This window comes from Rhinolophus sinicus, linkage group LG10 (genome assembly GCF_036562045.2).
Source record: "Rhinolophus sinicus isolate RSC01 linkage group LG10, ASM3656204v1, whole genome shotgun sequence".
In the NCBI taxonomy this organism is placed as follows: Eukaryota; Metazoa; Chordata; class Mammalia; order Chiroptera; family Rhinolophidae; genus Rhinolophus; species Rhinolophus sinicus.
This window is the reverse complement of record NC_133759.1, coordinates 88,298,883-88,312,573: the sequence shown is the minus strand read 5'-3', so window position 1 is coordinate 88,312,573 and position 13,691 is coordinate 88,298,883. Positions and strand designations below refer to the sequence as shown.

At 47.2% G+C, this 13,691-nt stretch overlaps 1 long non-coding RNA gene across 6 annotated transcripts in view; it reads left to right on the top strand.

Annotated features, from left to right (window-relative positions):
• The window catches only part of LOC109448708 (uncharacterized), a 61,463-nt gene that overhangs the window by 27,094 nt on the left and 20,678 nt on the right, over positions 1-13,691 (top strand). For 5 of the 6 annotated variants that reach the window (XR_012489828.1, XR_012489827.1, XR_012489825.1 and 2 more), the window contains exons 5-8: positions 4,367-4,761; positions 5,261-5,364; positions 9,238-9,338; positions 9,944-10,013. This is a non-coding gene — a long non-coding RNA (uncharacterized LOC109448708). The remainder of the gene's footprint in view (positions 1-4,366; positions 4,762-5,260; positions 5,365-9,237; positions 9,339-9,943; positions 10,014-13,691) is intronic. The other variant, XR_012489826.1, reaches the window with a different exon arrangement.

Here is a 13,691-nt window from a genome sequence, read left to right as displayed (position 1 = left end):
TGGCAGGTGGAGCCCAGGACGGGAGTACTCATAGGCTAAGAGAGAATCATTCTGAAGAGAGGTGGGGTCCTTCAAAGAAAGGGGAGCTTTGTCTGAGGCGGGGGTGTGGGGTGTGGAGAGACAGGCAGGTTGGTGCTTCTCAGGGGCAGTGAGGGCCTTCACACATGAGCGTATGGGATTATGGGATGAGAGAGGAGGAGCTGTGTCACTCACCCACATGGCCCTCCATTCTCACCTGTCACATCGACAGGGAGGCCTCGGGGACCTTTTAAGTGCCTTCCCGCAGCTGCCACTTGAACTCTCGTCGGGCTGGATGAACTGTGTGCTTCCCTCTCTCCCCCTCTGTGTCTCTGCCCCCAGTTTGTCCCCCGCAGCTCTTTCTATCCTGCAGCATCCCCCCTGGCCACCCCGGCCTCGTTTTCTGTATCACTACCCAGAAGCTGTGTCACTACGAGCAACTCATGTCACATCTATGAGCCTCAGTTTCTACATTAATTAGAAAGTAATGGGGGTGCTAATGCCACGTTCTTCTTCAGCCTCTTCTTGTGCCCGTCTCCAAGCCAAGCCACCTGGCCTTCTCTCTCTACCTCGAGCTCACAGAGCTTTTTCTTTCTAGAATCCGTGGCCTCTTCCTTCCCTCTCATACCCTCCCCACTTTGGCTAATTCTTCCTCATCTTTCAGACCCAAGCTTGAGCATGATTTCCTCAGAGAAGCCTTCCTAAAGAGGGTCCACCACGTGTTATGTTCTGTATTAATGCTCTGCAGATCGCATTCCTGACACATGTCGCAGTGTTGTGTGACTGCTGGATGCCCCACTCGCCCTCTAAGATGTGTGCAGGTCAGGGGACAGATCTGACATGCTCATTACTACACCTTTTCACTTAGCACTGTCCCAGGCACATATTAGGCTCTGGGCAGTTAGTTGTTGAATGGCGAAATGACATCTCAATGGATTTAATACATTTCATACATAAGTAAGTTATTAATTATGCTCGTCAAGCCTATAAATTTATGTAAGCTGAGTTTTTCACAGAACATCACAAACCATAGTGACATATGCTGGTCACTAGAGGGCGATGTGAAACCATAAAGCCAGGTGACCTCAGGGACCCCGGCCCCTTATTGAGAAGTGGAAGTCTAATGTGGAGTCACTTTCTATTCTATCCATTCCCTAGACTCATTGAATAAAATTTAAAAAATATATAGAGTGTTGTGAGTTGGAAGGCCTGCCGAGTATGTTTGGTCCAATCCCGGACTCTGAGACCTAAGAGAGTGAGTTCCCTCTGTCTTCACTGGCCCCACGGCACAGACTCTTTCCTAGCCCTGGGCAACCTCTCTCTTTTTCAATATTCTTATTTTCCCGTCTGTCCATTCATCCAAAAAGTATTTACTGACTTTCTACTACGGGCTGAGCACTGGGTTAGGTGCTGTCTCATGGAGTCTGCTGTCTGCTTGGGAAGACAAATATGGAGAAATAATGTAGTTACCAAGAGTGATTAGTGAGGAGAAAGGCCAGGCTGATTGTCTCCTGAGCTCACCCTGAGAGGAGTAATGAGAGCCACTTAGCAGAGACCCGGAGGCTGAGCAGCAGCCACTGGCAGAGGGATCAGAAGACCAGGCCTTCTGTCCTCATGCCCACGTGGGTGCCAGGTACTGTTGGGCAGGTCCTATTCCCTCATTGTCTTCTGTTCTCCCATTTGTATAATTGTACAAGCATTTCAAATCTGAGCTTTCGATTAGGAGGGATTTGTGCGTTAGATATCTGGGGTGCTCGTGGGCGTGGCTCTCAGTCGTAGGAGTCTGAGGTCCCCCTCTTAGGTGCATTGATAAGCTCCCACTCAGCAGTGGGTCCTGGGCTGAACCTCCAAGGTTTACAAGCGCAGGCAGAGGAGGACTGCTGCCTTCAGACCCAGCAGAGGCTCCCACTGTGTGGCCCAGACTGCCTGCTTCCAAGCTTCTGGGAGCTGGGGAAGTATACAGATTCCTGGGCCCCACCCCCAGGGACAGTGACACGGCAGATTTGGAGGAAGCCCCCAGAATGCATGCTCAGGAGGTCTCCAAGTGATTTTGATGCACAGGAAAGTCTGGAAGTCATTACCCTTGATCTTTCTGTACCAAGGGTTTATGACTCGGGCTTCCGGTTGACCTTGATTTACGTTCTATTCTGTGTGTTCCAGAAAAGTTGTGGCTAAACTCAATTTTTGTGACTCGAATGAGATCAACACATATGGGGATCTCACTTTAAAGAGTCAACCATTTGGGATGTGAATTTTCACTTCAGTGGAGTTCTTTCATGTGTGCTAATTTTCCTAAATAAGGGTCACGCCTATTTATGCTTCACAGACCAATTCATTCATTAATCAGAAACCTAGAATTCAGCTTTGTGGAAGACCGGCAGTCTTAATTTCCGGGAGGTAGGGAAATGGGGAACATTTGTGGCGTGGCCAGAGGCACAAAGAATTAGGTTTCAAAGCCCAGAGTTAAGCTCCTCCAGGTTAAGCACTTATTTATTGTCAGCTTTGTAATCACTCCCCACCTGGGACAGGTGAGCCCTGCCCCAGTGTCCCCTGAATGCGGCTAAAATCCTGATGACCTTGAATTTGCTATTGCTAAAGAAGCTATAGTCCCATGGCTCCTGCCTGGGACAGTCAGGGAATGCTTCAGTCCGATCTGATTCCCTCGTTCTGGGCTGAGACGCAGCTCAGGCAGAGAAGTCTTGCATCAGACGAATGTCTTGGCTCTTGACAAGGAATATTACAATTAGAACCCTTTCTCGTTGACCTTGTCAGTCCAGTCCTGGGCTTGTCCATCATTCTCCCATTTGTGGGGGGCATTTGTAGCAGGTGGCTAGGCTGTCAAGGGCAGCAGTCCTGAGAGCTGCAGCCACCCTCACGGGGCTACTTCATCTGAGATCTTGTGAGCAGAGAGGACTAACAATGGAGAAGTTGACCGATTCAGCTTTCACCTGTCCCAGGATGGCCAGAAATCTCTGGGGAAAAGATAGAGGGGCTGATGAGGGTCATGACAGCGTAAACAAGCCCACAGGCAGTTGGTCTTGTTAAGCTGGTGGCTACTGCAGGTCATGCCCAATCAGCAGCCCAGGCTGTTGGATCAGAGAGGACAATCGGTTGGATTTGGGGCCCAAAGACCTCCTATAATTTGCATTGATGGAGAGGGTGGAGATGGCATCGGAGGGGCTGAAAAGATGAGATAAAAACAGCACAAACAGGAGAGCAGCATTAATGGAAGCTAGGATCCATGGAAGGGAGAAAAAGGAAGAGGTGGGTTCAAATGCGAGAGAGAAGCATTGCTTTTAATCACAATTCTTCACATGGGTTTGTTGACATGTACACTTCATGTTCGCTTCATGTGTGTACACGAGTGGTGTCCGCTGTCTCTCCTTGGGTCTCCCACCAGTGCTGTAAGACAGGCTGGTGATGTCCGTATTACGAACGAGAAGCCTGGCGCCCAGAGACATCTACTTAGTGTCATGGTCAGGAGAAAGGCTGGGTCTTCCAACTCTGTGCCTAAAGGCGGTTCTGTTAGTAAGTTTCCCAAGTTTAGCCTCATTCAAATGGCACTTTATGCAGGGAGCAATTATATAACAAAGAGGAAGCCAACCCGCCCTCTCTCAGATGCTTTCTCCTTGAGGCCCTTCCAGGGAACTCCGTTTAGATTTGCTGGTGCTTTGTGGCGTAGGTCACTCCTTGGCAAGGGGTGGGGTGCTGGCTTCCTACAGTACGATGAAGGGCTGTGCTTAGGGTACTTTAATCTGCTGATTCGTGCAGGAAAGATCAGAAAGGAAAAGATAGGAAGGGAGACCACCCAAAAGGAAGTTGACAGTTACAAAAGAGATAGGCATGTGCTGCAGTATCTTATCAGGAATCACACTCAGTTGGTCATAGGAAGAGCAACAGAACCTATGGAGGGGAGTGGTGGTCCGCTCTGGGTCTGGGAGAGAAGTGACCACGATGCCTAGTTCAGAAACCCCTGCCACTGAGGATGGGAACATGGACCCTGGAGTCAGACAGACTCAAGTTCAAGTCTCTGCCACTTTTCTTCTTGTGTCTTGGGACCAGGCATGTAATCTCACTGAACCTTAATTTCTTCATCTGTAAAATGGGAATGATAATGATTGTGGATTAAATGAAAGCATGCTTAAAAAGCACTTACCCCAATACTAACCACTACATAAATATCAGCTGTGGTCATGATAATTATCTTGAATAACATGAATGGAGAGAATTATGTCATCCAATTGACAAATTCTTCCCTCGATTTCAACCCTCTGAGCTACCATCTTAAGTCTCTCTGCCTGTCTCATGCAAATTACTTTTAACATTTCTTTCTTTTTTGTTTTTTCAGATTCCCTTCAGTGAAGAAAACATTAACGTCATTCGGTGGATAAAGAAACTGAGCCTTGGAGATGTGAAGCAGCCCTGTTCCGTAAAGTGACCAAGCCGATACGTGTCGCGGTGCCAGCACCACGCTTGACTCGGTCGTCTGGCACTGCAGCCCATAGGCTCAGCCACTGCCTCTCAGCCGGGAAGACAGACTCTGATGATAACAGAAAAGCACAGGAAACGCCTGATGGGGGATGGGGACGCGCAGAGGGAACCAGCCGAATGCAGGGGATCAGGAAGGCTTCCCTGAGCATTAGCAATGCTGCAAAGAATGAAGGGCTTTCACTGGCAGAATGCCAGAGCTGGAGGCCAGTGACTTTCAAAGACAGCATGAGGAATGTTCTCGGGATCTGGCATGTGAGAATTTTAAAAATCTTAATAATTATGTATTCATTATAAGTTATTCATGCAAGGGGCTCTGTGTTTACATTTATGAGGTCCTTTTTGAATATATAAGTACACGTAGAGAAAAATATTAGGTAAACAATAGTAGCCGTGGTGCTTAGGAACAGCAAAAATCAGGACCCTGGAAGTCTTAGTGCCTGAAGATGGGGAAACTGATTTTGTATCACTGTTTGGTTTTTTTAAATAGAAGAGAACACTGAGACTCAGAAATACTAAATGCCTCGCTCCATGTCACTGAATGAGTTAGTGACCAAGTTGAGTTATATGAAAATGTGTTTCATTTCCCCCAAATCCTAAGATAACAGGAAAAGTGATACATCAACTTCGAGTTCTAGGGGACGTTTGACAAATGATTCTTAGTTCTGCTGGCGGCCAGATTCTCTTATTAGAATCTTGCTGATGCTTTCCCTGTTTTGCTTTGTTTTCCCCCCAAATCAATTTCTCTTTCCAGTCTTCATCTGTCTCCCGGCTCCTCTGCCATAGTGAGAAGGCCTTGGCTTCAGAGGGAGGGTTTGTGACTGAGTCAGTGGGATCTCCTGGCCCCTGAACCATTAGGTAAGCTCTGACTGTCAGCTGGGCTTTCTGGTGATGGGGAGGGACAGACCCTGGATTTCAAGTCTGATGGGGCTGGAGCCCAGCCTGGCCTCTACTTTGGTGTGTGGCCACCAGTTTAACCCCTTCCTCCTTGGGCTGCCTACCTCACGGGGCTGTTAGGAAGGAAAATAAGACAGAGCCTCCAGAGTTGAGATGACTGTGCCATTGAAGGGGCTGTTATGACCCTGTCAGAAGCTACAGGGCACTGGAGTGGTGACCGTACACCATCCTGCCGACTCCAGAGTGCTGCCCAGGGCTGACCCTATGCTGTCGTGGAGCCCAGACCCTGCTCACACTACACAGCACACATGGAGGGATGGCTCTTTTTGAGAGTGAAAAACTGCCACTCATAAAATAATGTCACATACAGGGTTTCATGTTGATTTGGGCAATGATCCTCAGCGTAATTCTTCTCATTACGGTTTTGGTAAAGAGGAACTAAAGCCGGGGCCTGAGAAAGAGATGTGCTCCAGGTCACCGGGCTGGTGTAGTGATGCTGGGACCAGCCCTTAGGATTTCCGGCTCCCAGAACGGGACACCTGCACTGCCACCACCCGTCCTGCACTGAGCTACCGGGGTGGCAAAGGGAGGACCCCGACTGTCAGGGCTTTTGTCCATTCAGTCCCACCTTTGTCATGAAGGTGTCTTGAGGCTCTCGTTTTATGGATAGGAAACAGGCCTACAGGGAGAAGAGAACGCGCAGAAGTAGAATTAATGTCTAATTAATGCATAACCAGATTAGGAATGTCAGCTCTTTTCATACAATTAAAAATGTTTGTGGCAGTTATAGGCTGTGTTCTTCATTAGAAGCTGGATTTCTAGAATTCAAGCAGTTTACATTCCTTCCCTCTAATATAGATCTCCCCAGCTTTTATCTGCTTATCCCGTTATTGTCATTATTGTATGTATCTGCGGTAGTCAGGCTTCTCCTGAGAAACAGAACCGCTGGGATGTGATACACACACACACACACACGTATAGAAGATGTCAGTATATGTATAGAGAGAGGTTGTGCATTGAGAGAGAGAGAGAGAGAGAGAGAGAGAGAGAGAGATTTATTTTAAGAAATTGACTCATGTGATGGTGGAGGTGGCCAAGTCCAAAATCAACAGGGCAGGCCAAGATGAAGATCCAGGCCAGAGTTGAGTTGCAGCTTGAGTCAAGGCCATCTGGAGGCAGAATTCCCTCTCCCTGTGGGAGTTCAGTTTTTCCCTAGTCAGGCCTTCAACTGATTGGATGAGGCCCACCCCCATATCATGGAGGGTAATCTGCTTTACTCAAAGTCTACTGATTTAAATGTTAATCCAATCTAAAAGGTAACCTTCACAGTAATATCCAGATGTGTCTAACCAAATAGTTGGGTACTGAGGCTTAGCCAAGTTGGCACATAAAATTAACCACTGCAACGTATAAATATATCTATAGAATAACAAAGTAATATTTACTGACCACTTATGGGCCAGGCAACACGATCTCATTGAATAATTCCTAATCCTGATTATAGTACAGTACCTGACACACAGCTAGAAATACATTGTGGTTTCACATTTAGCGAGAATTTAGAGTAGAGGTAATGAAGGAAGGTTTTGGCATCAGGCAGGCAGACCAGACTTCAAGTTCTAATGTTGCCAATATTCGACTTGGGGAAATTACTTAATCTTTCCAAGTATCTTTCCTCATCTGTAAAACAGAATTAAAAATAGCACGTACCTCATCAACATAGCAGGAGCTTGATAAATATTAATCTACAAAATGAAAGTTGAAGGAACCTTTAGGTTTGTTACGAGAATGAAAGGAGATCATTTCTCTGAAGGCCCCTGACACAGTCCCTGGCACATGATGAGAAGGCAGTGAATTTAGCTGCCTTATCCTATGATTATTTTTCCTCTGACATCTGCACACCCAGAGTCATGGCTGGCAGCTGTTGGGATCCATCTAATAAGACTAGGTAAGGTGTGGCTTCCAGGAAGGTCTTGCCTCTAAAGGCCAGGATAGAACAGAAATCTCTCACCTGACTCCGAGGCTGGTTTCTCTTATTTCCTTGGCATCGCCCTCAGGGCGGCCAACTCTCTCCGCCACTCCCAGAACTCCTTTCTCGGCGCTCTGGCCATGACTGGGCTTGGCAGGGCATTCTCTGTAGAACGAGGTGATGGGATGTAGAGCTGGGTGTGCTCCCCATGTTCCTGCCAGCATCCCCTGCTGCTCATTTGCAGCCCTGCATTGCTCTTGTCACACAAATCTTGATTTATTGCCTCTCAGTGGAAAATAGCTGCCTTCTCCTCCTCTAGGCTATGACCTCCCTACAGACACTTTATAAATTAGGCTAATCCTTCTCATTTATTCTCCAACAAATCACACTGTTTATACTTGGAGTATAAGGCCATGAGGAATACCACAAACCAGCACTGTGTTAATGCATTCATCAGTCACTAAAATGTTATGGTATACTAAAGGATGGACTCCCAGCTCTGATACTGAACCAGCTGTGTTAAATCTCTTAATCTCTCTTATACCTCAGTTTCTTCATCTGCAAAATGGGGACTGTATTAAAATCCATTCAAAAGGCTTATTAAGACATTGAATGAGTTAATGTGTGTAAAGCATGTAAAACATGCCTGACATATAGCAAGTGCTCAGTGAATAGTAGCTCTTACTATTATTATAATTACTACTGCTACTTCTACCTCTAGTTTGTGCCAGCAACCCCACCAGGCATTGAAGAAATGGCAGTGACCACGACGCATTCTGTCCCTGCCCTTGTGAAGTTTACATACTTGTGAGCTGGGGAGAAAAATAATAAACAGATAAAAAAATTTGTTTAAACCACAGATGTGGTTACAAATTGTGACAGGTATTCTGGAGAAGACCAACATGATGCTTTGACAGACACACAGTGGGCTGAGGAGACTCCTTCGCCGGGCAGGTCCCAGAAGGCATCACTGAGTTGTTAATATTTAGGTTGAACTCTGAAGGATGAGAAGGAGAGGGAAGAAAGGAATAGTGGCAATAAGGAGCAGCATGTATGAAAACCTTGAGGCAGAAGCAACTTGGTCTGTTCATGAGAAGGGAAGGGCCGACGTGGCTACGCTGGGAAGGGGAAACGGAAGCAGCGAACACTTACAAAGCATTCACTTGATGTCAGACGCTCTTCTGGGTACTACGTGCCTGTCTCCTCACCCAGTTCTCATGCCCACCCGAGGAAGAGGCTTTGTCACGACCATCCACACTGTCCCTTAACTTCTTGCTGCCGCAGCATGAGGCACACACTCTTAGCCTGACGTTTTACATGCTTCAAAATAGAGATCTGGCATAACTTTCCAGTTTTATTTCCTTTTGTCATTTTGCCGTTCACTGTAAAATTAATTATTACTTCTGCAAGTAATACGGGGATATATTTTCCTTATGAAAACTTAAAACAATACGAGTAAACGTAAAGTTCATTTTTGCCACTGTCCCCCCTTCCCCATCTCTATCTCAGCTGCCTCCCAGAGGTAATAGGCAGCTGATTTGCTGTGACACCTTTCAGACATCTCTAAAATCTATAGATTTATGGATACACCTAAAGAGTATATAAAACTGTAGGAAATATAAAGAATCATTTCATATGTCTTTAATAAGCACCCATCTTAATAGTTATCAGAGAGGAAGGGGTGGGCAAAATGGGTGAAGGGGGTCCACTCTATGGTGATGGGTGGCATCTAGAACGGTGGTGGTGATCACTGTGCAGTGTATACAGATGTCAAATTATAATGCTATACACCTGAAACATATAATGAAAGAATTTAAAATAAAAAAATAGAGATAAAAAATCAACATATGTCACTTCCTCCACAGTCCATTGGCCAGAAACATCACGAGGCTTCCTAAGGCAGTGTGCGTGGAGGGGGGATTATTATTTGCCCCATGTGCCTGGGAAGAGAGGAAGACTGAACAGGGTGAGCTCTTGACGTTTCTACCACAGAGAGTGATAAAAAAAACCCAAGTCTTTTTTAAAAATGAATTTCTTGTGGAGTCATTTAAAGAAAAAAATTGATGTGAAGAATGGTATAGAGAATATGCTTGTGGCAAAAAAGAGAAGGTAGGCCGAGAATGAACTTGCCCATCTGCTCCTCTGGAACTGTCAGGTTTAGTGACAAAGGCTGTAGGTGTTTTTTTGTAGGGAGCTCCAAGCCCACTGCTGCTGCCAGGTGTCCCCCCACCTCCACCCCCCACCCCCCAGAAGTTTTCCAGGAGGTTCAGCCTGGAGGGATGCTGGCCTCATCTCCCCTCCCCTCTCTGCTCAGAAACCTCATCCCCCACCCCGACTCCTTCCCACCTAAGTCTCCCACGGCTTCTGAAAATATGATATGGGACCACGCTTTGGACTGAAGAGGCCTGTGTGTTGTTTTGGCAGGGTTCTGTTTCAAGGCGTTTGGGAAAGCAGCCAGAATGTGGAGCAGCTGCAGGGGGAGGGCGGAGAGAGAAGGAGGGAGGTAGTGGGGGAGAATCCTGGCCTCTTGCTCTCAGTTCCTCATATTTCTTCTCATTCCTCATATTTTAGAATAAATGGTCACTTTGGACCAATGTCTGTCAAGCAGCAGGAACAAGGCAGCTTTGCAGGGGCTAAAAGTGTGAGTATCAATGCATGGCTGTTCCATCCAGCTCTTGGCTCCAGACCCACGGAGCTGTCTGTCAGCCTGAGAAGAGGAGCCTGGGGCTGGGGCGGTGAGGGCGCTGCCTGCTGGGGGTGGGTCAGGAAGGGCAATGGGTAAGGGGGGGCAGGCGTGAGCTGAGGCTCTGGCCCTGAGCTGGTTCCCGATCACCGTGTTTCCCCGAAAATAAGACGTAGCCGGACCATCAGTTCTAATGAGTCTTTTGGAGCAAAAGTTAATATAAGACCCGGTATTATAATGTGTTGTGTCGTGTTGTATTGTATTGTATTGTATTGTATTGTATTGTATTGTATTGTATTGTATTGTATTACATTACATTATATTACATTAGACTGGGTCTTATATTATAGTAAAATGAGACCGGGTCTTATATTAATTTTTGCTCCAAAAGATGCATTAGAGCTGATGGTCCAGCTCGGTCTTATTTTCAGGGAAACATGGTATGTTCTAGTGACAAGTAACTTCTTGTCACTTATTTCTGTGTCCCTTCCCATGTTTTAGAAAGAACTGTTTATTAGTGCAGAGCCCAAACTCAGGGATGTCAGAGGTAGAATAGCCTCAGAAATCAGCTTCAAGCCCACCCCACCCATTTCACAAACAGGTGCACGGCGTGTTAGTCCCTATTGCTGCTGCTGTACCCTTTACCACAAAAGTAGTGGCTTGAAACAACACAATTTATTATCTTACGGCTCTGTCGCTTAGAAGTCCAACACGGGCCTTGCTGGACTAATATCAAGATGCCAGAGGGCTGCATTTCTCTCCAGAGGCTGGTCTGCATTCCTTGGCTCGTGGCCTCTTTTTCCATCTTCCAAGTCAGCAAGGCAGGCTGAGTCCTTCTCACATCGTATCACTCTCATCTCCTTGCCTGTCTCCCACTTTTAAGGACCTTGTGAACATTGGGTCCAGTTCTGTGGAGATGGAGACCCGTCCACAAAATGCTCAGGAAGAACAGGAGAGGCAACAAGATGCCAACCCCTTCACCCCAGATTGGCATGGAAATCTGAAAATAACTGCCTCTGGGTCCACTGGCTGAGCCACAAAGCCTGAGCCAGAGGCGCGATCCGAGCGCACAAGCATATCAGGGGCTTCACGCCCGCGGGAGGGGAAAAGGAAAGGCCCCTTCAATTGTTTCAGGGAGAAGAGGAAGACCAAAGGCAATATTATCTCTCATCAGCTACTCCCTGTGGGGGAATGAGCTTTGCACAGAGTACAGCCTTCTCTTAGCAGGGCAGGGAGGCGCCGCCTCACTCTTCACTGAAAAAGCCTCACTTATCAGGTATCAAATCAGTGCCAACTGGAGCTACCTGAGATCAAATCAAAGCCAGAGTCATTGACGTGGCCTTGATTGTCCCCTGTCATGTCTGTGTGTGGGGACTGTTTAGATGCACGCTGCGGAGGTTCTCCAGGTGTGTAAGGACTCCTGGCTTCTGTGCTGTGGGCTGGGGACCTAGACAAGATTCCGAGCCAGTTCCTGTCCCCAAGGGGCCGTGCCCCTAACACCCATGCACAGGGTTAAGACAATTCAGTGTAATGGGACAGAGGATTATCTTCCAGGAGCTAATTGTCCAGCAGAGAAGAGAGAAAAAGTCATGGGTGTCAGGGTCCGATGTCAGATTCAAACTGGGAAAGAAATGAGGGATGGAAGAAGGAGATGGGAAGAACGTCTGGGCGTGGCCAAGAATCCTGGCACTCACAGGTTGGGAGAAGACTTAGTGGAGAGTTTCCCAGATATTAAAAGAACAGCTTAAAATGACGAGAAACAATCTTTCTCCCCTTTTAGCAAAGATGGGCAATGCAACGTTTATTCTCTCCCACTCCTCAGGGACGTTAGGCCTCTTATAGTTCCCCAAAATAGTGGCTGGTGGCTCCACAAATGCATGTTCGGGTCCTAGAAGTACCCTAAAGTCAAGTACCAGGCCGCTCCGTCTGGCAAATAGTGGCCCTGGCAGCAGGCCCCTCCTGCCTGGGGCCTGTGTCTGCCTCTGCAGCCTGTAGCCAGAGCCTTTCGGGAGCCAGTGTGGGGGCAAACTCCCATGACTCATGGCTGGGGAAGCTGTCAGGGTGAGGGGAGGACGGGGCACAGGAGGACAGTGAAGGGAAAGTGTGCAAGGCAGAAGGAAAGGGCGAGTGGAAGGGAAGAAGGGAACAGGGTTAGTGACAGGATGGGGAAGAAGGGAACAAGAGGGAAGCAGGGAGGAAGGAAATATGGGAAATAGTAACAATGAGAAATACTGAGTAGTGACAATTGCCTTCAATTATATGAAATCCTTAAAATGCATTATCATATTTAATCCTGAAAACAACCCTATGGGGTAGGTTCTTTCATCAGGTCCTTTTTATGGATAAAGAATACGTACAAGGCACAGAGATCTTATACAATCTAAGGACACACAGGTAGTAAGTGTTAGAATCAGACATGGAAAAAGAAGGGAAGAGCAGGTATGGTGGTTGGGATGGAGAAGGAGAGGATGTGGGAAGAAGGCTGGAGATGGGGTCTACAGGCGTAGAAGTGCCAGGGTGTAGGGGGGCAGACAGGAGGGTCCTGGAACCTAGACTGGATCAGAGAGGCGCAGGCGAGAGCGCAGCCTACGGGCCTGGGATCTTAGGAGCAGCCAGCCCTCCGAGGCTCTGCTTGAATGGGCTTCCCTGATAGATTGTACTGGAGATTCCTTGGTGACAAGTGAGCCCAAGAGAACTGTAGTGCCATTGTTAGAGATGGATCCTTCCTTCTGAACACGAAACACACAGGAGCCACACAAGTAATCCAATTTCACCATGCTTGGGGGCAAGGAAAACATAAAACAAAGAAAGGAAGTTATTGACATAAATACCAATGGCTTCTCTATGTGTTGACATCTGCAGGTCACTTTCACATCCGCTATGTCATCATGTGCTAGTCCCGTTTTGTGATAAAACAGGTTTGGAGAGAGGACGTTCAGTTAATAAGAATCAAGGATCCAAACTCAGGTCTTCTCCAAATCTTCAGTGCTTTCCTGGGCACTGTATGGCAGTCGTGCTCGGGTTCCCTTCAATGCAATGCATTTTTTTCCCGATGAGCTTACCAGAATGAAAAGTTCTGTGGGACAAGACCCTCGCCTGTTACTCGTGACAGGAAGATTAATGTTAGCATCCGTTTCAAGTCATAGTGCTCATGCCAAATGTCCCCTCAATACTTGTTTATAGAAGAGCTTATTTAAAACACAAAAAGTTCGTTTCCAAAAAAAGTAGTGTGTGTCCCGTCCTCATAGGAGCCAATTAGTAGAAGCAAACAGTAGTGTTCTTGGAAATCCCCGGGATAACTCATTTTGTACACGCTGTGCCTTTTAGCCGCACTTCACCTGGGGCTACACCCTTGTTCCTCTCTTGAAACAGACTCTCTTGTTCTCTGCTCTCTGGTTGCCTTTCCTTCCCGCGCTCCACCTACCTCCCACTCCCTCAGCGCCTGTGCTTCTTTCTTTCCGTATAATTCCTCTAGCCCTTCCGATTCATACCCCTTAGAAAGCAAGCTCCACAAGGACAGGGACTGGTTTTTCTTCATTGTTGTCATTCCTCAGTAGGCTGCCTGGTTCATATACTAGTTGCACAATAAATATCTGTCGGATGAATGACTGTCGTCTGGGTCACCAGCCGCTAAAC